The following is a 25,614-nucleotide window of genomic DNA, read 5'->3' as shown; positions in this document are numbered from 1 at the left end:
TTTGCATCAGCCCGTGGCCGTGGTACTGTGACATTCATTTAAACATACTACATGTACTCTGGACTTGAGTGTAATGTACGTAAACCCTCCCGGACTGGGATTCCGCCAGATGACTCCTCAGACAAGGGGCCATCAGCGAGCACTGGGAGCGGGAGGAAGGCTCCGCTCCACGGGGGCCAGGGCTGGTTATTCACACCCGTACCCAGCCTTACACGCCACACTAAACATGTGCCAGGCATGGTATGTGCGCTAGACCGTGGGGAGTGATTTCTGCAAACTTACCAGGAACAAAAGCAAGTACTTGGACTGGGCTCGGAGCTGGCAGGTAGGGCACCGAGGGGCAGGTCCGAGGGGGAGAAGCCATTCTCATCAGTCCTAGAAAAGGGGGAAAGCTCTGGGGAGAGAGCTTAGGCAGAGCCCGCCTTTGCCATCTGTGTCCTTCAGGGCAGGACAGAGGAGTCAACTATGAAAAGCCTTCTCCCAGGCCAGCTTCAGAAAGTCCTCCGGGAGGCTGTGGGCCGCACGTGCTCGAGGAGTGTCAGAGGTCTAGGGGAGGGATCTGTGGGGCCAGGGAGGAGACTGCCTTCCTCACCTGGGGCCAGGGAGTGCGGAGAGCCGAAGGCCCTGGTGGCTGAGGCGGGGGCTGATGCGCCAGGCCAGGCAAAGGGCATCATGGGGTAGATTCTGATTCATCAGAGGGGTGCTCGGTAACTCATCATGTGTCCCCCAGCCCCTGAGTACTATTTCTCCTTATAAAGTGCTTCCGAAAAAAAAATCTATAATCTTGTCTTGGTTGCAACAATAAGAAAAAAAGATGTATTCACATATCTAGGCTGGATTAAGGGGAGAAGCAAGGAGTTCCTGGGTCCGATGGAAGGGTAGCAGCTACTGAGACCCGTCTGAGGGCCAGATGGGTCCTGGGGGGCCTGGCATTCGTGGGTACCACCACCACCCCCCCCCCCACCGAACAGCTTTGATGAATGCTCCCTTCCCTCCAGGGGTGACTGTTCCTTTGAAGATCCATGTCATCAATCAGAGTGGCGGGAACCCGCCACCATACAGTCCAGATCAAACATGATGCATTAGAAGCAAGGACAGAGGAGGTGCCCACAGAGCCCTGCTTGCTGCTCTTGCAAGTCCACAGCCGGCTCTGGATGGACAAGCCCGCCGCTACAAAAAGATGCAGCCACGCTGATCCCGCAGACCCAAAGGGGCTCCTTGTTGCTCCTGGACAGGTGCCAAGACTGGCCCTTCAAGAGCGCAGCTTGTGCCCTCCTTTCCAGCTGGTTGTCGGCCTAAGGGTGCTGAGGCCATATGTGGATGAGATTCTTGCCCACCGGCCCCTTCTCTCAGTTGAACTAGAGGCAAGTTCTTGCCAAGGGGGATGGCATGTAATCTGCTGTCTGACCTTTGCCCCCAAAGGACACTGGGACGGAAGTGGAGGTCCAGAGGGGAAAGAGGGAAGAAAGCTGGGAACAGACCAGGTGAGGCTGGACTTGGGGGAACCGAGCTAGCCGGGAGGCAGGCCTCTGTCAGAAGAAGAGGGACCGAACCATAACTGAACAAGGCAGCCAGCGCACTTGGATTCGATTCGGGCTTCATTAACCCTAAGGAGGCCCAACTGGCAGGTGGGACATTGGGCTGCACAGATTGCTGATGGCTTTAGTGGTTGCCAGCCTGTTCTCCAGCTGGGGGCACCAACCACAAGCAGCCAGTCATTGGAAAAGGCTGGAGCCAAAAGCAAGAGGGAGAAATTTCTATTCCAGCCAGTAGCTGATTGAATGTTCCTGGGAGCAGCATGGGATAGATCAACCAAAAGAAAAACTCAGGCCCCATCAGAGGCTGCCCTCGCCTCCCAAGGACTCCTTCAACTGAGTCGTTCTGGTGTTAAAACCCAAGCAACAAACTGCTGGACTGATAGCCTGAAATCCCAGAGGATGGTCCTCCCTGGGTCACCAACATGGGCTCAAGAGCTTCTGTCCTGTGGTGCCCCCTCAGCTGTAAGAATATCACGCTCGACTGACTACCTTTGTCCATTAAGCCCACTGCCTAACAGACGTTCCTGGGACTCCTGGACAAGTCAACTAATATTCTCACCTACAGGGACCTGATTCAGAGTTGAGTGGGAAGGGGCAGGGCTCATGGTCAGGCAGGGAGTACCCAGCAGTGGGGGGACCAGATCCAAGGGTGGCAGGGGCTGGCAAGAGTGGTCTGTGGGCTCTTTGTCCTGGAGAGAACTCGAGATGTCCAGGGAGTCATGGGCCAGTTGTCAGCCTGCGCCCCTCCCTTGGCCTCTCCAAAACGCTGGCCCTAGTGATGCCCTTAACATACCTGTGTCTTCCCACCCAGAGTCCTGCCCGTCAGATTCAGAAACTGTTGGCTTGAGACCATCTCTGGCATTGGTGATTGGCCTGGATGCTAGGCGCTCTAAAGAGGCCTGGGGGGCAGTGGGCAGGCGGCCGGGTCATGGGCCATGCTGGATGGAGGCTGAGAGATGCTCCAGCTGCGGACACCAGCTTCGTGGCAGGACGGCAGCTGCCCATTTGTCGGAAGTGGTGTGTCTGCGGCAATGGCCCTAGGGGCAGGAAGTGGGGCATGTGAGTGACAGTGGGCTCCCTGCCTGCCAGCCAGCTCTGAGCCCAGAAGGGAAGAGGATGCCTCCAGCCTGGACAGCTTTGGGGAAATGGAAAAGAGGGACGTGTCTATGGGTTCTGACTCAGCTTGGGTGCTGGGTGTTGGGTCTTCAGCCCGGGGACCCTCGAGGTCCTTGGCCGGGTGGCCAAAAGCAGAAGTCATGACTAGGCTGGTTTCTTTGCCAGCCAGGAACCAGTAGCCCAAGAATGGGGTCCGGTGGGAATCCTGTGGCTCTTCTCCCCAAGCTGCTTCAGGAGTCACCAAGTGGTTGGTGCAGGAATCCCCCAAGCTGTGCAAAACCACAGTGCATGCTCTCACACTCCCTACCTCACCCGCTTCCCCCACGGCCACCTCCCTGCGGAGACACGGCTGGGGACAAGAGTGAAAGGGGTGTTTGAATGCGGAAGGATTTCAGACCACATTTAGGGAGAAATTTCTGAAACGAGGCTCCAAGGCTGCTTCCTGCAAACTTTGAGCAATAAAGAAAACGAGCCCTGTTTAACTGAATCAAGTTAGACTCAGAGTTAGCCAGAAGGGAGGGGATGGGCCACATGACTTTGACAAGCAGATGACCTTGACAAGCCCTCATTGGGAACTCGGGAGGGGGCGGGGGGGCGGGTAGCGCGGGGAGGGGGCCTGGACAGAAAGAACCCCTGACCTCTTGTCCACCAGGCCTCAGGTGAATGCAATGGGAAATGGCCAACTGGAATGGGATCCTGTTTTGACCAGCAGAAGAGGTGACCGTTGGTCCTGCCATGGCCTAGCCAGGGACCCCTGGGTTGTAGAATCACAGACTGTCGGAGGGAAAGGGACCTGAAAAAGCAAGCCCCGCCACCCCCATCAAGAAACTGGGGCCCAGAGAGGTAACTTGCTGACACCAGCCCTCTTTCCCAGGGGTTTCTGTACCCAGGTCCCCTGGGGAGAATGCCCTTCCAGGAGAGGAGTTGGCACCAAGCCCAAGGAAGTGAGGCAGGGCATCCTGGGAAGCTTCATGTGGGGAGTGCTCCCCAAGGCCCCAGCCAAGTTTCTGGGCCCCAGATGAGGAGTGAATCGCTGGTTCCCCCTGGAGGGGAGTAGTCAGTCACCCCATATAAGTTTATTTTTATACATGTCTGATCTATTTCACATCCGCTCAGATATTTTGACACATATACAGGAAATGTAACTCTCCCCCATATGGCAGTGTTTGGTTGGCCAGACCTGGGGAAACTCAATAGGGTCACAGAGGAGCAGAGGGGAAGAATGCCAGAGGCCTGAGGCCATGATGGGCATTTCAGGCCAGCAGGCCGGGGACAGGGGTCATGGTTGGGTCAATCCAGGAATCCCCCTACCTGGTGCAGAGCCCCAGGGCCCACACCTAGGAAGCTGCGTGCGCTCTGGGTGCGGATCTCCCAGGAGGATGGGCTGAGGGTGAAGCCGTCCAGCAGAGGACAATGAGAGTGAGCAGACCAGCACGGAGCTGTTGGACAGACAGAGACAAGTCTGGCCTGAGAGGCAGAGACTGAGGTGCTGTGGGCATCAGCAAAGGGGCAGACCAGCGCGCGGGCATCCTGGCACGAGGAGAGCCCGAGACCTATAGCTCATGTGAAACAAAAGGCAGTAGCCAGCCGGACCTTCCCCAAGTCACCAAACAGAACCACGGGCCTCACTTTTCCTCATGTGCAAACTGGGGTTGATACTACCCAGCTGAAAGGCTGGGAGGATGAAAAGAAAGAACGCTGGCCCTGTTCCTCCAGAGGGTCTGATAAAGGAGAACAGCGCCCCAAATCCAAGAGTACAGCAGGGAGGGGTACTGGTGTCTCCCATGCAGGAGTGGTGATGCAGGACGATGTGCGCGAATCCCCCGGCATGATGCCTGGCTGCGGGGTGGCCAGTGAGCTTGGTTCTTCAGTTCTATTCAACAGGCACCGAGCTCAGAGCCTAGAGAGAGAGAACCCATTGGGTCTTTAAAGGACGCTGACAGGCCCTTCCGGGGGTGTAAAAAGGAGGCTTGAAGAGCCAGGAGGGGCTCCTTCCTCCCCCCACGGATCAGGGAAGCTCCTTCTCAGCTCTCTCAGACAGAAAAGTAGACTCCCGCAGCCCAGCATTTCAAGGGGGACAGTGGGCCTGAATAACACACTGATTTTGTGGAGCTTTTTCAGGGGTTTGTTTTGTGGGGTTTTTTTAAGTTTAAATTCACGGTCATTGCATTCCTGTAAGGTGTGCCATGGAGGCAGGCTGAGGGATGGGCAGCCCTAACCACGGAGTCAAGATAGGGGCAAGCGCCCTGCTCTCTCCCCATGATCCTTCAGTGTTGGTGTCGGACACGGGGCATGGGCAAGACTGGCCGTGAAACAATCTCTCCTAAATGAAGCCTTTTGGATCATTCTAGTCCTTAGAAACTGCATAGGTAGCCTGGCCTCTGCCTCCGTCCCCAGGGCCTCCTTCCCTCTGGCCCTGGACCTTGCTGGCCTGGAATATGTCACTGCCTTGGTCAGCCCCTGGCCCGGGGGCGCTGGCTCAGGATAGAAAAGAACCAAGGAGGAGCCTCACAGTCCCTGCTTGGTAAATGGAGTGTGACAGCCAAGAAGTTGCTAAGCACTCCCCTTCCTCCATTCTCCTCTGGGACCCAAAGAATGGGAGCTCTGAAAAACCCGAAGCCTGGGGAGTGTCAGAGGGTGGAGGCTGCACTTGGCCTCACCTCACCCCATTCCCCCACCCACCTCCCTGTAAATCCTGGCGACACAACAGGAAGGCCCTTTAACTAGCACATAAAAGTGCTTTGGGCTTTCAAAGCCCCCTTTCTGGTGTTTACAGGGAGCCTGAGACATTTACGGGCCATTTCCAGTCTCCTTCCCGCTGACCTATTGAGGCATCTCGGTTTCTAGCTGTGGTGTGGGGAACTGTCACCGCCCAGGTAAGGGACTGTGGGGCCAGGAAGGAGCATGGGACACCCCCAACCCCGGGAGGTGCCAGGCTGGCCTCTATGGGTCAGGCAGTCTGCTGGGATCCCCCTCAGATTCGCCCCTTTGTCCTTCAGACAGAGCACAAAACAAGGACTCACCAAGTTGTTATTTACCAACTGACTGGTTGGTGGTTATAGTAACTGTAGATCAGTCTTGGAAGGGGCCCAGGAAACACCCCAGAAGGGTAATGAGGGCCCTGTCCCAATAGGTATTCAGCCCATTCTGGAGGTGGCTAGGCATTCCAACAATGGATCTTTAAGATCTTGTTTAGCCCTGAAAGACTTCGAAGCTATAGACTTCTGAGGATCTGGGGAGAATGAATTATTAAGCATCTCTCCGATGCAGAGCTAGGACTTCCCCAGGCTAGTAGACCCGGGAAGAGCCCAGGAGAGGCTTTCCCCAGCTGGGTCTCTGATCCTAGCAGGTCCAGAGACCGCCTGGCTCTAAGTGCCCAGCAGGATGGTGGGGAGCTCCCAACCTGGGAACTGACAGAAGCCCGGTGGCGGGGTGGCAGGGAAGGATCTCTGCCTGCTCCTAGCTTCTCTGGCCTGGAGACCTGGGCCAGGGAGTCATCCTAGCCCTAGAGGCTCCCAAGGCAGATTCGGAAGCCCCGCACTGGGCTCTGCCGGTTGTCCCCTCTCCCCGGCCCCTTCCCGCCCTTCCCCACTGCCCCTCCTTTCCTGACCTCTTCTATCTCTTTATATGCTACATTTTGGGGGGACGCTTTTGCTCTCCCCCTTATTCTTCCCCTTTCATATTCCTTAGACTCATTCTTGTTCTCGGAACCATTCCATTTGGTTTTTACTATTTCTTCCTCCCTTTTGCCTTTTCTCCCTGTCTATTTGATCTAGCCATCTCTGCCCCCTCTCTTAGACAAGACTGTCTCTTAACGTCTCATGCGACCATGAAATCACGTGATTTTAGGATCCAATGAATATATGTGCTATACATATACGTGCCAGGCTCTTCCCAGTTGATTACTACACTGGAACCTCACGACCTTTCTCTGAGGCTGAGTTTCTTCCCATTTTACAGGTGCAGACCTGAGGCTCAGCCAGATTTGCTTAGAGCCACAGGGCTCTTAGATGACAGACCTAGGATGACCTGCAGCTGCCTCCAATCCCAGAATGGTAATCAAGATCTCCCACAGTAGCACTCTATAGTATAATACATATTATGACCTATAACATAGCATATTCCAGATACAGACAGTGTATTCAGTGCGGCGAACAGGACCGTGCCAGATGGGACGGTGCTTGTTGTTCTTTTGTTTTGTTTTATTTTATTTTATTCTTAAAGATTTTATTTATTTATTTGTCAGAGAGAGAGAGAGCAAGCACAAGCAGGGGGAGAAGCAGACAGAGGGAGAGGGAGAAGCAGGCTCCCGGCCGAGCAGGGAGCCCGACGCGGGGCTCGATCCCAGCACCCTGGGATCATGACCTGAGCCAAAGGCAGACGCTTAACCAACTGAGCCATGCAGGCGTCCCAGTGTTTGTTATTCTAACCACACACAGCTTCACAGCAATGCTATGAGGTAGGTATACTACCCCCATTTTACAGATGACAAAACTGAGGTGCAGAGAGATTAAATAACTTGTCTACGGACACACAACTAGTAAGTGGCAGGCCAAGATCCAACCCCAGGCACTCACCTCCAGCCTCTGCCTGCACTGTCCCTGGGCTCCCGGTACCCCCCCACCCCAAGCTCTACGGCAGGTGGTCCCATCATCAGGAAATTCAGGGTGGTGGAGGCATGGTCTCTGATTCAGACAGTCACAGAGTTTTCAGAGGCCTATGGACCTTGCCTACAAGAGGAGAAAGTGTCCACAGCATGTGTCTGGGTCTGTATGTCCTCCGGAACTCCAAGGCCAAGTGTTGAGGAGGGATGTCAGAGGAAGGGGTCAGCTGAGACAAGCAGATCCTGTCTTGTTTCCAGACTAGAGAGAATAAAGGCCTCTATTTGGAGCCCCTGCACACACACCGCCCCCTCCCCAAGCTGGCCACTCCCAGAAGGGCCTCTTGCCTCCCCCCACACTCTGGGAAGGCCCTGAAGAACTTGCCCTTCCTCCTGACCCTGCTCTGGGAGCCACAGCCAAATCTTGCTCCACTATTGTCCAGCAGCACCCCACTTCGACCCATGGCCTCCCAGCCCCTGGGGACTTCTTGGCGGGTACCTGGTCTGGCTCCCCCCGCCCCCTCCCAGCATAGGGAAGAATGTGTTGCTGTCATCCTATCCTCCCTCCCCGACCCTAGCCCAGTGCAGAATTGGATTAAGAACAAAAATACGAGCTGTGTTTGTTTTAATCAGCTTCAAGACATGGGGGCTTCTAAAGGGAAGGAGAGCAGGCCGGAGGCGGCCCGGGGCAGGCAGGCCGGGCGGTGATGCCATCCTGGGGTCAGGAGCACACAGAGCAGTGAGTGCATCCGCGGGTCAGATCCCGGGCCAGATACGGGCTGAGAGAGGAGGACCTGGGGGCCAAGGGCTGGGGCTCAGGGAGGAGGAAAAGGATGGCGGGAGGGAGGGGAGACACAGGTTTCCCCCCCACACACACACCCCAGAGTGCTGGAGTGAGGCGGGAGGGGAGGGGAGGTGGGAGGCCCAGGGAGCCCCTGTGGAGAAGAGCAGCAGGGAGTAATTTTTTCCAGAGGAGGGGCTTCCTCGGGGTCTCTGGAATGAGGGATGATGGGAAGGAGTTGAGGGAGGGTCGACGATGATCTCCACCACCCATTGCAGGAAGAACCCCTAGCAGGGGCTGCCACAGCGCCCGAGCAATGGTGTCTGGACTTGAGCTTCGTGCCCAGATGTGCCAGAGCTGGGGGGACACAGGTGCTCACGTTAAGTCAAACATGTGGAATCCAGTGGAAAATGGGAGGTGTCAGGGCCAGATTGAGGGAACCTGCCTGATCCCTGGGCAGATGTCAGATTTGATGAAGAACGGGAGTCTGCAAGGTGTGGAGGAAGGACTCCGAGGTGGGAGCCAGGAACCTGGGTGCTCTGGGACCCTGGGGCATTTAAGGAGAAGCCCCTGTGGCCATACAAACCTACACTTGCTCTATGAGTGTCTGTGCTCACATTAGCTCTGTGAGCCAAAAAAAGGGGCTCAGAGAGGTTCAGGAACTGGTCCAAGGTCACACAGCCAATGAGAGAAGAAGCTGGTACAGTTACCTAAAGCTCAGGATACTAGGCCAGTGCTCCAACCCCTGTGGGTTGAACAGCCTCAACTAGTTCTCAAGTCAAAGCATCCAGATGGAAACAATGATGTTAGACAGCTGAGGGCAGAGCTCCCAGAGGTCCTTCCCAGAACCCTCCTGCTCCCCAGCCACCAGGCACTGGGAGAAGGGCCTGGATGGGCTCTGCCCACACTCCAATCGGACTCTGGTGCTTTGGGCCACCCTTGCCTGGAGGTACCTGTGAGGGGGCGGCAGGAGTCTGGGCCAGCCCTGAGACCAGAGCACGGGCTCCCTGGGACAGATCTGGGTCTTCTCATCCAGGTCCACAGAAAGGTTCTGGTCCATGACGATGCTGTTACCAGTTGGAGGTGAAGGAGAAAAAACCAATAGTGAATTCTTTATATGGTTACATTTAGTGAGCTTCTAAATTTGAAATGATACCTTTTTCTGATTTAAAATATTCTTTCTTTCTTGTTACAAAACATAATGAAAGCAGGACTTCTAGAAAGTCTATTCTTGGCAAAATAAAAATTGTCAAACCTTTTCCTCCCTTCAGTTAAAAGCAATTTTTAATGGGTCCATAAAAATCCCCAAGTTTGGGAACAACTGTATATTATTTATTTGTGTTTTTTTACAGATTTATTTATTTATTTGAGAAAGAGAGTGCCGGCGTGCATGTGTGGGGTGGCGGTGTGGGGGGCAGAGAGAAACTAACTCTAGGCAGGCTCCACACGCAGCACAGAGCCCGACGTGGGTCTTGATCTCACAACCCTGAGATCATCTGAGCGGAAACCAAGAGTCGGGCGCTTAACCAACTGTGCCCCCCAGGCACCTCTATTCTTTATTTGGAGACATTCTTACCTAGCCTGAGACACAGTCTAGAGCTCTGCACGCTACAAGTGCTTAATAAATGCAGATCACAGGAATTCTCACGGTCCAGGTCAGCAGGGACATGGATGGGAGGCTTGGGGTGGCTGCGCAGGCCTGAGCAAACTGCTGCATTTCCGCCTCAGTCTCCTCTTCTGCAGAGGAGGAGGCAGGAGCATTCGGTGACCCTGAGATGGATTTCAGTGGCAACATCCCGCAGCTCAGGGGAGGGCAACTCTGAGTTCTTGGCACGTAGATGAGGCCCGTCTCAAGCATGGAGCTCGCAGCCGTGCCCCAGGCCGAAGACTTAAGGGGGAAGACGGAAGGATGGTCTTGTCCAGCTGGCCCACGTGAGAGAATTTCTAGCATCAGCAGCGGAGGGTCTGCCAGCCGCAAGAAAACAGTATCACCAACAGCAGCCAGGACTCAGGCCCAGATGAAACGATGGCCCCTTGCCCACTGTCCCGAGCCTCTGGATGCATCTCCCAACCCCTGCAGGCTGGGACCAGTCTCAGAGCCTCCCCTCCACCATGATCACGCCACCCTCTGTAGGTCAAGTCCATCGGATCCAGTGCCGCTTAGCCCCTACTCTGATGCCAGGTGTGGGGGGCGCATGTGTTATCCAGGAAAACGGTGCACACAGTCGTGATGCATCATTTCATGTTCATGCGGGTCTTGGTCAAGCAACAGTAGTCAAGCTTGTTAAGAGGCAGTTGGACGAAACAAAATATGACCAGTCTCTACCCTCACAGACCAGCTTCTGGAAAACACCCCTACTGACCTGAAGAGAATCCAGAGGAGAGAGGAAACCCATTCCACCCCCAGGGAGCATTCTGGCTAATGGAGAAGGTGGGTGCTCTGCACAGACCCAGCAGTAAGGTAAACCCAGAAGCAGGAGGTGTGGACTGCTGGCCAGCCATCGAAAGGGCCTGGACGAAGATGTCTCTGTGAGCTCTGGAGCTAGGTTAGAACGCCGAGGGAAAGGGCCGAGGCCATTCCACTCCTCTCTGAAGCGGGGCCTTCAGCCACTGCGGGAGGCAGGGCTTGGCCTGTCTGGAGCAGACACTGTCTCCGGGGTGTGGGTGACGTTTCCCAGCTTTGGTCTGGTTGTGACGCAGGAAAGAGGCAAGTTTGCCAGGATCCTGGGGCGCAGGGGGAGAGGGCACTACGGCCTCCACAAAGTGTGGAAGGGACAGGGCAGCTGTGGGGGAGGGTGGGGGCGGCTCTCCTACCCCCTCAGGCAGCTCAGCTCTGCACAGTCTCAGCCCCATTCCCCCGATACCAGGGGACACCCGCTGCTGACACCATGGCATTGGGTTTCCCCTGGGCTGGCTCAGGCTACTGTCACCAGGCCTGCCAGGAAATTGCTGCTGACACTCGGGGAAGGGCCCAGGGAAGGGCCCAGGAGGTGGGAGGCCAGGATCGTGCGGTCGGTGAGTTCCGAACAAGCAGCAGACAGGCTGGAGCAGGGGCAGACCGTTGTGGCTCTGAGAGGACTGTAGCCACAGAGCTGGGCCCTGCATCTCCATCTTGGTCCCGCTCCTCTTGCGCTCTCGCCAGGAGGCTGGGAGCCTTGGAGCTTGGGGCCAGCCTGGCTGCGTGGGGTGAGAATGGAGGGGAAGGGCAGCACTGTCCAAGGTCACAGGACCCCCTCCATTTCCCCACCCCCAAGGTTGTACAAACTGGCGCCTTAGCATCCCTCCGCCGCTCCACCCTCACCAGGCCACGTGCCCCTGCTTCACAGGGTCCCCTACCAGGTTTAATCTGGAGAGGAATCACATCCCCCTTCTCATGGGCTGTCCCCTATCCCGCCCTGTCCCACTGGGTCCCAAACAGCCTGCTCTTCATCCCCCCGCCCCGTGCCATCCCTTTCTCTCTCCCTCTCTCCCTCCCCTGCCACCTCTCTATTCTCTGCTGTATTTAGTAACATAAAAACATGCGCTGGCTCCCAGGTGCTCCTAAGTATTTCAAAAAGTTGGAGAGAAACTGGGGAGGGCTGGGGGTGAGTGGCAGGAGGGATCCTCGAACTGGGAATTGAGATCCTCCAACTCTTACTGCCTCCGGAGGTTCTCCACTAGAAAGTGTGTGGTTACATGCTGGGGATGTTGGGGATGGAATGACCAGGGACACACAGCACTCTGCACTCTCAAGGGTAATACTTATAGGAGGCTGGGCTCAATCCCCACCTGCAAAGAAACATCCGTGGACTTCTCTCCCCTGTCCCACGGCTCACCATCCCCCATCGCAGATGAAAGCCCTCCGTCCGGGACTGTGACCATCCCCCAGAGCTTTGATCCTGGACTATCACCCTAGCTGCAGCCCCAGGCAGGAGGACCCAAAGGAGAAGCAGGCCCAGGGAAGTGCGGGAAGGGGCAGGCCCATCGGAGGAAGCCCCCCAGGGTGCCAGGGTAAGCGTGGGGATGGCGAGCATCCACTGTGAGTACAGGGTAGGGGCGGTGGGAGTCCAGCCAGGGACCCCCAGGAGGCAATGAACAGTAGATGGTACCATGCTAGCAGCCTGGGCTGTCGGTCTCATGGCCCCCGATAACGCAGGCCGCTCTCCGGGAAACCCACAAGGGCGGGAATGGACCATTTACTCAGATGACCCATCCTCGTCCGCGTGCACCTGTCATGGCCGTGACACTGACGAACGTGCAAAGGCCCCCAAAGGCCCACTTCTGCCTCAGTCTAGGACACCCCTTCAGAATGGGGTGGGAGGGGGGGGGGCTCTAACTTGCTGGGTCCCAAACTGGGTATTAACAGACTGTCAAATCATAATTTAATGTTCTTACTTTTCATTTAATCACAAAAGAAAGGTATTTTAACACTTGTTTTGAAAGAAGTGGAGAGGATAGAATAAAAGACCATCCTTCCCAATATCAATTAGTGATAAAGATCCAGCGAGGGGCAGCTTTGGGGGCAAGTGACTGAAAGGGGCACCAGGAGGCCTGGGAGGCACTGGTCAGATGCGAGCCCCGGACTGGGCGGCCGTCACGGAGATACGGTGCACAGAGAAACGTACCGAGCCGTACATCTGGGAGGAGGGCACTGATGCGCCTAAGTTACACCTACATGGAAAAAGTCAAGTAAATGAGGCACAAGTCAGACATTGAGCTCACAGAAGCTCATGCACTTGGGGCCACTCTTCCAAACTCAAATTCCAGCTCTACCCCTTGGTATCTGTGTGACTTTGAACCAAATGCCTCACCTCCCTGTTCCTCAGTCTCCTCATCTCAGAAATGGGGATAATGACACTTAGCTCAAAGAGCCTGTGAGGCGCTCAGGAGTCAATGCATGTGAAGCCAGCCTGCACGTAGCTCCAAAGTCAGTGGTGTTTGCTGTTCTTCCAAGAAACTGCAGCTGCCAACTCTGAACTGAAACATAAATGAGATGAAACAACTTCAAATTAAGAAAACGTAACGTGACATTTTACAGGATCAATCACATTGTACGATACTGCTTTCTTCTACAAGCTTATTAGAGGCTCTATATATGGTTACTCATTTATTATTCAACCAATATTTACCGAACGCCACCAGCTTCAGAGACTGTTCCAGACAGTGGGAATAAAGCAGTGAATTAGACAAAGTCTCCATCCTCATGAATTTACATTCTCCTGTGGGAGACAGTCAGTAAACTAAATAAGCAAAAAAATATATAATACAATGTCAACAGAGAACACCAATCAGGAGAAACACCAACAGATCTACATGTAGACGTACCATGTTCAAACTGCAGAAAAATCAACACAAAGAACACATCTTGAAAGAAGCCAGAAGGAAAAAAAGGTTTCACCTGTAAAAATGGATAAGAACTACATCAGACTTTCTTTAGACACCGTGCAAGCAGGATTAAAGTGGAATGAAATGTTTAAAGTGTTGAAAAAAAAATATGTCCCAATCTAGAATTCCGGATCCAGTGAAATTATCCTTCCAAAGGAAAAGAGAAATGAAGACGGTCTCAGACAACCAATGTCAATAGCAATAAGTGCTGTGAGGAAAAATAAAGCAGGGTGGGGGTGCCTGGCTGGCTCAGTCGGGAGAGCATCTGACACTTGATCTCAGGGTCATGAGTTCGAGGCCCACATTGGACGTAGAGATGACTTAAAACAATAATAAAGAAAGCAGGGTGAAGGGTTAGAGAATGGGGGGGGAGGCACTCTCTCAGGGTGGTCAAGAGACCTCTCTAAGGGGGTGCCATTTCTGTGGAGACCTGAATGAAGTGAAGGATGGAAGCAGGAGCTGTGTGCGGATCAGGGAGAGAGAGCCACTGGCAGAGGGGACAGCAGGGGCAATGGCCCTGAGGTGGGAGGGTGGGCATGTTGGGGCAACAGAAAGAAGTCATCATGGCTGGAGCACAACGAGCCCAGGGCAGAGGCTGTGAGGTGAGGAAGGAAAGGCACAGGGCCCGAGTCATGGAAGGACTTTGAACTGAGAGGTGATACAATCAAGATGTATGTCTTCAAACCCCACCCTTGGCTCTGGTGTGTGGAGAACGGAGAAGAGCTGCAAGGCATCGTCCAGGCCAGAGATGGTGGGGCGTGGACCGGGACAGCAGTAGAAAGGAGGGGGAGTCACTGGATTCTGGATATGTTTGGAAGGTGGAGCCAATAGAACAATGGATGGATTTGAAATGGGATGCGAGGAAGAGAAAGGGGCCAAGTGGATATTCTGGCCTGAGCAACTAGAGAGCCGCAGTTGAGAGCAGCCTGCAGCCGAGATGGGGGACCTGGGACAGAAGCAGGTCTGTGGCTGGGTTGGGGCGGGGGGCGGGGGGCAATCAAGGTTCTCCTTGGCCATGTTGAGTCTGAGACGCCTGTGAGGCCTGCAAGTGGACAGGACAACTGGACAGCTAGACATACCAGTCTAGGCCTCAGGGGAGTAGGCAGAGCTGAAAATATCGTTCGGGAATTGTCATCAGCAGGAAGTGTAGCTCAAATGCCCTGCTTGTTCTCATGCTTGGGGCTTTCTCATCCTCATTATGGAAAATTCCCCATTGCTCTGCTAAGCAAAGTGGAAACAGTCTTTCTAGGGTTGTCTCATTCAAGTTGGAACATTCCAGGCAATGTCCGAGGAGGCGACACCAGCGCCCCTTGTCTCCAGCAACTCTGCCGGTCCTCCTCCTGTGGCCCGAAGAGCATGGCTCTGCCAAGCAGGTGTCTGCGACGTGGGGCTCCTGGGAAGATGTGGTTGGAATGAGCGGAGAGGGATGCTTCGGTTCCTGCAGGGCAGGCCCACTCGGAGCCCCTGGGCGGAATCTGCAATAATCTTCGATGGTGCCCAGAAGAGTGAGAAAATCAGTCCTCTCCAATTCCCTTTCATTTCTGATTACAATGTGTCCTTTAAATAACAGGGGCATCTAACACTGGTCACTAACAGTGTGGCCAATGGGAGAGAGAGCCCTTGCTAACATTCCTGTTGTAGGAAAGAAAGCAAACCTTTGGACTCAGAGCCTTCTACGGGCAACTCTAGCTACAGTGGAATCACACTGCTATGCTTTTGTGTTATTTATCTTTATGGCCACTTCCTGTTTATGACAAGTGCTACTATTGTCCCATTGGTGATAAGGATATAAAATTTCCTTTTAAAAGATATCTACGTGTCTGCATATGCATACGCATGCACGTGTGTGTCGTGAGTTCCCGTAAAGAAAACCGTTAATAGTACAAATGTGGCCCAAATCATGAAGGTGCTACTTCCATGACTAAAGTCTGAAAAAAACATGGCTCTCAAAGATGCAGGAATGAGAATAAGAGCCTGGAGCCTCATGTTCATATACAGAGGTTGTAATCCCCCAAGCCGCCCCAAGATCGAGGGTGGGAACATTCTCATTTCCCTCCATAGCCCCGGCGGGCAGTACATCGATAAGACTCCCTCTTCCGTGTTGTGTTTGCCACCACCGGGTTTCACCCAAGGGGAAAAGTCTCTGAACATACAATTCTCACCATCTCAAGGCCATAAAATCGATGTTGCTACCGATGATAGCTCTCCAAGTGCTGCAAATTCAGGAAATGCCCTTTGAATCAGCAAAGCTGGGGTGCCTGGGTGGCTCAGTCTTTAAGCGTCTGCCTTCGGCTCAGGTCATGATCCCAGCGTCCTGAGATCGAGCCCTGTGTTAGGCTCCCTGCTCAGCGGGGAGTCTGCTTCTCCCTCTGCCCCGCTCTGCCTCTTCCCCTGCTCATGCTCTCTCTCTCTCTCTCTCTCTCTCTCAAATAAACAAAATCTTAAAAAAAACTTTAAAAATGAATCAGCAAAGCTTAGGACGCGCCCTTTAAGTATGAGCTGCATCTGGTCACACTTCTAACTCATGGAGACAGATGTTCTGGACAATAACATCCGTAAATGGGGCGAAATTCATAAGTGGGTCTGGGCATGACTCGGGGTCTTCAGCAGAGCCTGGCCCGGGCCAGACCTAAGAGGTCTCTGTGTATCGGAGGGTCCACACACAGCTGCCTGCCGAATCAGAGGACTGCAACTGTGTGGGGTCCACAGACCCAGGCAGAGAACCAGCTCAGAATGTGGATAGAAGATACTCAGAAGCCAGTCCTGCTGACCTCCTGGGACCCTGTAGAAGCTGCCACTCCCCTTCCCTGGAGCCCTTTGGGCCCAGCGATATTATCCCATAAGTAGGAAGTGTGGGTCCTGGGTTCTCAGCACCTCCAGCTGCGGCTGGGCTGAAGGAGGCACAGCTGTCTGGCCTGAGGCTGTGTCTCTTGTGAAGGAGAAACATCCGGCCAATTCCATCAAGAATGTCAGTCACAGTGCAGGGGAGGAATCGGTCAGTTCAGCCGTCCTGTGTGCAGCACTTGCATTCGGGGAGCTGGCGCCTGGACCGCCCTCGGCCGGACGGGGAGAGGCCCATCTCCCGTGGACTGAGGCCGGGTCCCAAAGGTCCGCTCCCCCATAGAGCCTAGGGCTGGTGGCCCGCAGCCTGGGGGCGGCACAGGGACTCTGGGACGGGACCCAGGATGTGGAGACTCGAAGGCTCAGGGGGGAAAGATATGCAAAGGTGAAAGGGCAAACCTGTTTCCAGTCTCCTTATCAGGAACAGCCGAGTGAAAGGGAAGCGGGCCGCCCTGGAGGTCAGGCTGGGGGCCATTGTGGGGGCAGGGCCCGGCCCAGGAGACCTGAGAGGAGACCTGCTGGGTGGGGGAGAGAGAGAGAGAAAGGGAGGATGGAGGGAGGACCAGGGAGGAACCAACCGCAAGGCCCTTCGCCAAGGGGAGGAGCCGCTAGGGTGGCCAAGCATCCAGGTCTGCCTTCCTGCGATACAGGGCTTCCATGTTGCAGACCAGATGGTTGGTCACCCCGGCAGCAGCCCCAGCTAGGGGACTGTCAGAGTCCCCCACACTGCACACCGTCCCGGGTTCACCCCACCACCTTGTCTGAATGCCTTCTTACTCCCCCATCCAATGCTAAGGAGTGCCTACTCCACGCTAGGCCTGCTGCCAGGCACTGCAGGTTCGGCCCTGAAAGGACAGACTCGCCCCCTGCCGTCCAGAACTTGTCCATTGCGCACCTCTCAGAGCCCAGGCAGAAGGCCCACTCCCCACCCCACCACCTGCTCAGCCGGCGCAACACACGGGACTTCCAGGGCGGGCATGTCTCTGGGAGACATCTTTTCTGTCTACCCCACCAAACCCCCCGGGAGGTGGGAGGGGGACTGCTGCTAGCTCATGGCTCTGCCTCCCACTGTGCCCAGCATAGGCTCCTATGCAGGACAGGTGGTTTGGATTGAGGGGCTAAGGTACTGAGGACGGCTGGAAGGGGGACACCTCAGCAATCTGAACGCCCACAGCCCATCATGCACGCCACCCCACCAGCATACCCACATATGCACATGGGGCACACCTAGCCTGTGGGGGCATTCCCCCCAACCCAGCACAAGGGGGCCCCACCCTTCCCAGCTGGGGAGTGGGAGGGGAAACACAGCAGGCCTGAAGGCAGACCCAGCCTAGGTTGGGGAGGATGGTCCCTGAGATGAAAGGTGGGAGGATCAGAGCCAGCTTTTCCCCCAGCTAAAAGGCCTTCTTCCTGGGCCCCACCTGCAGGGAGCCCACGACAGCCACTGTGCCCCATGTGTGTCTGGGGGCATCATGGGGAGGCAGAGCCAAGCCTAGCCTCCTTCGGCCTCGGTCCTTGCAGCCGGAGAAGCCAGTGGGGACCCTGAGGGGAGGCCAGGCAGCTGGAGCACATCAAGGACTGCTGAGGGTGGTGCTGGAAGAGGCAAGGGGTTCCACTACAACTCCCAGCAGACTCAGCTGCTCACTTAAGGAGCAGGGATTTGTACCACCAAAGTCACCATGGGACTGTAAGCCTCTTGCAGGCAGGGGCTGTATTGCATTCATCTTAGTCTTCCCAAAGACTAAGAGCGGGACTACGGCCAAAATCAGGCCTGGCCCTCAGAGAACAGGACCCCACGTTTCTGTCCTGCCCCCTGGTGGCAGTTTGTTGTATTGCAACTCACAGGATCTAACAAGGGGGTGCCGTTCTGACAGCGGCTGAGCTCAGCCCCCTGGACACCCCCATCTTTGAGATGGTCTGAGGTATCATTAGGATAGGGCCCCTGGGTGTTCTGGGAACAGCTGGAACCCAGCCACTCCCAACCAGCTGGGGAGTTGGAGAAAAGAGCAGGATGTGGGAAGATAAGGCCAGAGAAAACGGCAGCCTGGCACCTGATGTGCGCTCTAGCCACAGGCCACAGACAGACAGGGAACGTACAAAAGGGACTTGGCAATTTTTTCATCGAAACTCAGGTGTCCAGGATCGGATTCTGGCTTAATCACCATCTTTGGTTCCTGATGCACTCTCATGCTTTCATTATATGGTTCACTTAGCTATTTTTCCATCATGCACAAGCACCTATGAACCAGGGATTTTCTTTCTTTTAAAGCAGCACAACCCCCTTTTATCCCAAAGGAAATTTTATTTTTTTTAAGACTTTATTTATTTATTTGACAGAGAGAGACACAGCGAGAGAGGGAACACAAGCAGGGGGAGTGGGAGAGGGAGAAGCAAGCTTCCCGCTGAGCAGGGAGCCCGATGCAGGGCTCGATCCCAGGACCCTGGGATCATGACCTGAGCCAAAGGCAGACGCTTAACGACTGAGCCACCCAGGCGCCCCCCAAAGGAACTTTTACATGGAATCCCAGTGGAAAAGTGCAACTGCTCTGGCTGCAGTGGGGGTGGGGGCTGGCCGCTAAATGCTTGGCTTCCCCTTTCTCTGCCCCACAGCCCAGAGCAGCCCCTTGGAATTCTGTAGAACTTGATCCATACCAACAGTGCCCGGGAGGGCAGGAACCTGTCTCCTCCATCTCTGTGCCCTAGTGCCCAGCACATGCCCAGTTTGGTGCCCCCACTTCAACACATGTTGGGTGAAATGAATTGAATGAGAGACATTTGCTCCAATGACTTCCCAGGTTGGGTCTGGGGAGAAAGCACCAGAAAATGCCCCTGCCTCCCAAAGTCTCGCCCATCCGCCCATCACAGTGCCTACCGTTCCCCATTACCACACAGTCTAGCCTTGCATGTCCTCCAGAACCCAGAAGAGGGGCCACCTCCTCCATGAAGCTTTCCCAGATGTCGCCAGCCAGTCATTTTGCTGCCCCTGAGCGCCAAAGCCACTTCATCACCCCTCTTTCCCGCATTCTTCACATGCATTCAGCCTTCAGCTCAAGTTAGGGGCAGGCACATCTCATTTCCCCAGCAATGCAGACGCTGCCCTCCGTAAGGGCCCAGACATGTTGGATTGCCTTTTGCATCCATCCCAGTGCCTTCACACAGTAATATTCAATAAATTTGTTTGAGGAAGAAGGCAAGTCTCCTCAGGCTCCTCAGGGCACTGTGTTTCCAGAAAGGCCTGTTAAAATTCTCCAGAAGGGGCACCTGGAATCAATTTGCCCTACTAAGACATGAGCATGGAGTGGTTTATCCACCCGACAAAGTGTCACTGAGCAGAGCGCATGGAAGGGGATCCGGTATAGGGAAGTTTGGGTGGAAAGGAGACATTTAGGGTCGTGCCAGTGCCTGAGCCGTGTACAGAGGATGGGTCCCTGGCCCTGAGAAGGATTCAGAGAGTGTGGCCAAGGAAGAGTTGGGGGTAGGGGCAACAAGAGGACAGAAGCGCCCTGGATAGCAGCAGAGTTGGCCTCCCCACGCCGGTCTCCAGGGCCTGGCAGGCTGGGACACTGGTTCCCTTTCTCTCCCACAGACCATCTGGGGCTGCATCAGACATAACGGTCTGGTAAAGAAAATTGTTATGGAAATATGTAACCGTGAGACGTTATCAAAGGCGTCTTTAAAGTCCCTCTTCAACCCCCAGCCGGGTGGAGGGGATTGGAAATTGGAAAACTGGGAGACAAGCACAGGACCATCAAAGTGGCCGAAATTCAATCCAATCTGCAGGGTTGAGGATGGCTAGCAGACCCCTGCCCCAGCCCAGAAGGCTGCAAACCCACTGTTTAAAAATCAAATCAACAGCATCATCAGATCCAGGTCTGGAGCAAACAAACGGCGCCCACAAAGGCTTCCCTGGATTTCCCTTGCGTTGGGGAAATCTGAGAAGCGAGGCCCTGGGGAGGCGCCTAGCCCTGGGAAGGCTCCCAGCTTCCAGGGCTTCCATCTCCTCCTCCCCACCCACCCCACCCCCAGTCTGGGCTCCGGCTCTTTGGCTCTTTGTCTCCCGTCCCTCCTGATGTCTCTCTTCTTCCACGACTTTTTGCTTCTTTCTCCTTCTGTCTGTCTCTCTTCTCTATCTCTCTTTCCACATTTCTTTTTCTAAGAGTGTTCTCTCTTCTTCTCTCTACAGTTCCCTCTTGTCATCCGTCTTTTTGTGACATTTCCATCATTTTTGTGTCTTTCAGCACTGTATCTGTCTCTACATTTTGTCTTCTTTCTCTTTCTTTTTTCTTTCTCTCTCTCTACCTTCCTTCCTTCCTTCCTTCCTTCCTTCCTTCCTTCCTTCCTTCCTTCCTTCCTCCCTTCCCTCCACAGCAACAGCTTCATTTCCTTGGCCTCTCTTTAATTTTTCGGCCCCTTTCTCCGCGAATGGATTTCCTGTAATTTCAGACTACATATGAGGTGAAATCCTCTTCGACCAGTTTATTTACCAGCGTGAGTCCTGGGTGTTTCCCCCAGGTCTCCAAACACACATTGGCCCTCCATGCATGCCCATCCCTTCTCCCAACCCCTGCACCATGAACCGTCCATCGCTGCCATAGAACTGTGCCAGCTCATACAGGCACACTGAAAAGACATGTGGTTTTACCTTGAGCTGGCTCTGCAGACATGGAAAGTTATGTCTGGAGGGGTGGAATGCTACAGCACATAAAACTGATACACGCAGAGCACTTCCTTAATTTACAGTTCTTTTTTATGCGGGATGAGAGAAAGCGACTGTGATTTTGCTACTAATACAGTTCTCCATATTTATCTTAGAGATATGAGGGTTTATCTTCACATTTCTTGTGGCCCTAACCTTGGAAAGCTCTTTTAGATTTCAGGTTTATGATCAGACAAGAGCCCAAGTCGCGCGCCTCGCTGGAAACACCCAGGAGCTTCACTCCTGCAGAGTCTCCCAGTGACCACGAGAAGAAAGCTCCATTTTGAGTCATTCACCTTAGCAGAATCATTTCGGGAACGGAAAGGGAAACCCACAGGTCTGTTTCTGGAAAAATGGAACTGCGAAAGGGCAGGAGAAAACGAAAGCAGAGGCACGGCGGACGCCGCGGGAGCCCGGGAAAGCGCGGGAGCCCGCAGGGCAGGGCGCGGTCATCCGACGCGAGGCAGCCATCGGGGGCCCGGTGGGACCCAAGCGGCCCGCGAGTGGCAGCGGCGGGTTCGGAGCAGCCAGCACCCGGCCGCCTGTCCGGCCGCCCGCCCGTCGGGCCATCTGTCCTTCGCGGACCCCGAGGAGCCGCGCTCTCCGCTAGCGCGTTTCCTCGGCCCGCCGCCTCCGGCTCGGCTCCTGGCCAGTCTGGCCGCGCGGCGGACAACCTATGGGCTGCTGTCAGTTTACCAGGCCTCAAGTTCCCGGGCCCCGCGTCCGTTCCGCCCGCATGCGCCCCGGCCGCGGTGCTGGAGTCCGAGGCCCCGGCTGGAGAGAAGAACGCGCCGCGCGGCCTGGGGCTCCATCTTCGGGGCTCCCCGGCGATCCGGGAAGAAACCAAGCGCCTGTTCCCTTTGATCTGGTTTTATAGAGATTTGATGTGGACATTAAACTTTGAATGCTTTTATCTATTTCAATCTCTCTCATTCCCATTTTGGGAGGGAATTCCTGGGCCCGCGGCAAACAATCTCCACGGGCGGGACGCGGGCATCGGGATCAGCAGGTCCGGAGGCACGAGGGTGCGGGGTGGGGGAGCGGGGGGAGGCGACGCTGGGCGCAGCCCCTACCCACAGCCTCACGCAACTCCGGCTCGCCTGGCATACCCCCACCCCTAGCCCCCTCGCGCGCCCGGCCGCTCTCCACCAGGCGGGCGCGGGAGGCCGGCGCGCGGTGCAAGCGAGGCGGACAGACCAGGGCTCCGGGGGGCGCAGGGCGCGGAGCTGCCGAGGGACTGGGGCGCCGGCGTCGCGCCTCGGTCCTCCCTTCGCAGCCCCCAAACCCAAGCCGAGAGACTGAATTACTTTCAGGTGTGGACCACTTAATAAAATAAATCTTCCGGGGCAGGAGGCAAGTTTCCAGGGGCCCAACTCATATCAGCAGACTTCACATTCAGAAAGAGAGGCTTCCCTAAAATCCTTTAGGGTTTTTGCAGAGCAGGGGGAAAGGAGGTTCAGAAACACAGGGTGTCTCCTCCTGGGCTGATACTGTCCTGAACTTGGGGAGGGGGGATCCAGGGAGGTGCTCTCTTTGTCTCTTTCCCGTGGCTCCTTGGGCTCTGGCTCTGTCTGTTCTTGGTACTTAGGAACGGAATCAACCATCTTGGAATCAAATCACTGTTAAACCCGCCAGAGCCCCCCAGCACAGCGGGGAGACCCAGTGGAAGCAGAAAGCTGTCTCTCCTTCCTCTCCCTCACTTCTTTCTCTCTCCTTTTCTCCTTTGTCTCCATCATCCATTGCCCAACAGTTCTCTTGATCTGAGATTTCCAAATCCAGTTTTGCAACACTCCAGGGAAACTCCAATTATCTCTAGGGCTTCGTGAAATACTCAAAACGAAATAAACTTCAATTAACTTTAATTACTTAACTGCAGGTTACGGACCCCTAGTTGGGCAGGAGAAGCTGAGGAGGATGTTGGGGAATCAAGCAAACCATCCCAGGGTGTCACCACTCTCTTGAAGTTGAGGAATTCCAGCTTCAAAAACTTCAGGGCTCGGGAAAGAATCCTGGACTCAGGCGAAGAAAAGCAAGTTCCCAAGAGGTCAGGGCCTTAGTTTAGTAAGGTTTGGGGCCAGGGAAGGCTCTCTCTGACGGAAGGGGGCCTCCTCCCCCCACCCTCTTGCCAACCATCTCCACCTAGGCCTTTGGAGGAGGAAGGGAGCGCATTTCTCCCCCACTCTAATTCCACCTACAATTCTGCCCTAAGGTCCAGTTGACCCTGGACTCAGCGGGTCCTTGACTGTTTGAATTCAGACCACAACAGAAGTTTTGCATGAACTTTCCAGGAACTGGGGCTGATGTAAATATGCTGTCACGGTTCTGCTCTTGTAGAAGAGTTACTCACCCAGAAGTCTCAGAGACCCCCTCACTCCTCACACCACCGGCTCCAGAAAACTGCCCTTCTCCTGAGAATGGGAGCCCCAAGAGGTGACCAGATGGTTGTGACGGAGGGCAACTCATTCTCCCGGTGTCTGACGGGAGCCCACATGTTTCCCTTACAGAGAACAAATCTGCCCCATTAAAGCATTATTCCGTTGGGGAAAACACAGAGGTGATATTGGAAACATGCTGGGCCCACTGCAAGAGCCACCGGAAGGGGAGGCAGGTCTTCTCGCACAGCCAGTGAAGGCCAGTGGGCGAAACTAATCCTGCCACGTCCACCCGCACTTGGCCAGGCAGATGGAGGGAGGGATTATTGACCAAAACATCTGCAGGGAGTGAGCCTGTGGAGCTGGTGGTGTAGTCACAGACAGAGCATCTGGGGACAGACAGGGGAAGAAGGTGCTGGTGACTTGGGGGGGCAGCTGGGGGGACATGGGCGGGCTGCCTGGGCTTGGGGCCCTACTGGAGAGTCCACTTCCCAGAGCCTGAACTTTATAGCAAATAACTCCATGGTCTGAGCCCCAGCAACACTGCTGATCTAAATAGCTTATTAACAAATGGAAAATATATAAACATAACAATTGCCTCTAAGAAAAAATTTATTAAACACCCCCCCCATGTTATTTGCAAAATAAATAGCTGAGAACATATGGGTGAGGGGGGATGTGGCTGTGTCCTAATTAGCTATATGCTCTTGGCAAAGCCTCCCTCTCTAGGCCTCCCTTGCCTCGTTTTTAAATGAAGATGACAGCCTAGATCCGTGGTGCTTGAGCTGAAGACGCCATCAGTAGCGCCCAGAAAAAAAAAGTCAAACCAGTGTGCTGGGCCGCACCCCCAAGACTTTCTGGCTTCATAGGTCTGAGGTAGGGCCAATCATTTGCCTTTCTAGCAAGTTCCCTGATGCCGCGCTGCTGCTGGGCTGAGGACCATCCTTTGAGCACCTTCGGACTAGGTGAGGTTTAGGTGATGCCCATCCTGATCTAGCATTCTATCTCCACGCCCCTGTCCTTCCCCCTCACCCCCTGGAGTGTTTGGAACCAAATACGAGAGTCTCGATGTTTCTATACCCAAGCTTGTACCCTCTGTCATCGGTACAGAATAAATCCTTCAACTGGCCAATGTGGGCTGATCGGCCTACCCCCTGAGGGATTCCTGACCCCTCGGCGCGCACGTATTCCAGTCTGAATTAACCCCAGCTGGCTGCCTGCGGGGCCTCAATCTCCCCACGGTGGCTAACACTGGTTTCCCTTTGTACCAAGCAGGGCGGGGCCTGGTCCTAACTAAATCCTAAGCAGGCCTGTTGTGTGGAGGGCTGCCTTCAGAGGGGCTGGCAGGAGCCCAGGGTACAGCTCCGGGCCCTTCCATATAGCCTGGTGTCTGCCAAACACTTGCCCCAACACACACACACACGCACACGCACGCACACACTTCAGCACACGCGGAACCCGCGGTCGTCAGGAGAGCTAGTTTTACTTTGATGTACCTCTCACTGCACATTTGTTTTAGCTCCTCTCCTGGAGCCCCGGCCTTATTTATCTTCTTGGCATGGGTTCTTAGAATACTTCCATTCAGGCAGCAGCACAATCACTCAGCTCCACTGTTTTATGAAGTTTATCAAACAGCAAAATATCCGGTCTCTTTGTCCAATGGGTCTGGTGTGAATGTGCCTACAGAGCTGCTTTTCCCCAGACGTCCCGGGGTCTGTGTGTGGTTACAGACACCCTCCCCTGTACGGACCCCGCCAAATCCAGGGCTTGCCTGTTTCGGCTGCAAGGGGCCCCCAAAGCAGATGCAGGGCTTTGAGGCTTCTTCCAAAGAGGGAGACCCAGCCACACACACTCCACACATGCACACACCATGTTCACACCCCACCAACAGAGCCTCAGACTCCCACGGCAGACGCACCCAGACCCCTGGCCTGACACCGCACCCCCAGCCCCAAGGGCAGGAGCTGCTTCTAAAATCCTCACTGTCATCTCAGTCCCAAAGTTTGGGACCTCTCTGGAGAGAGCCACCTTCCCTGAAGCCGGGGGCTTGGGCTCTCCGCTCCCATTTAAAGGGACCAAGTGTTCCATAATCTTCACGGATTGACTCAGAACAGCTGCGGGCCTGGTCTTCTCCACTGTCCTCTACCCGGCGCCCAAAGCATCCCGCTCCTTCGCCAGGAATCATGCCCACCCCAGGACTGGGCTCTCTACCTCTCTACCTCTGGCCCCAGCAGAGGCCTCCCCGCCAGGGCCCACACTCTCTGAGGGCCAGGACAGCCAGCCTCCAGACCCATTCGCACTTAGCA

This window comes from Leptonychotes weddellii, chromosome 4, assembly GCF_054177405.1.
Source record: "Leptonychotes weddellii isolate Sample4059 chromosome 4, ASM5417740v2, whole genome shotgun sequence".
Lineage (NCBI taxonomy): Eukaryota > Metazoa > Chordata > Mammalia > Carnivora > Phocidae > Leptonychotes > Leptonychotes weddellii.
The sequence above is the reverse complement of the archived record's forward strand: the minus strand, read 5'-3'. Positions refer to the sequence as shown.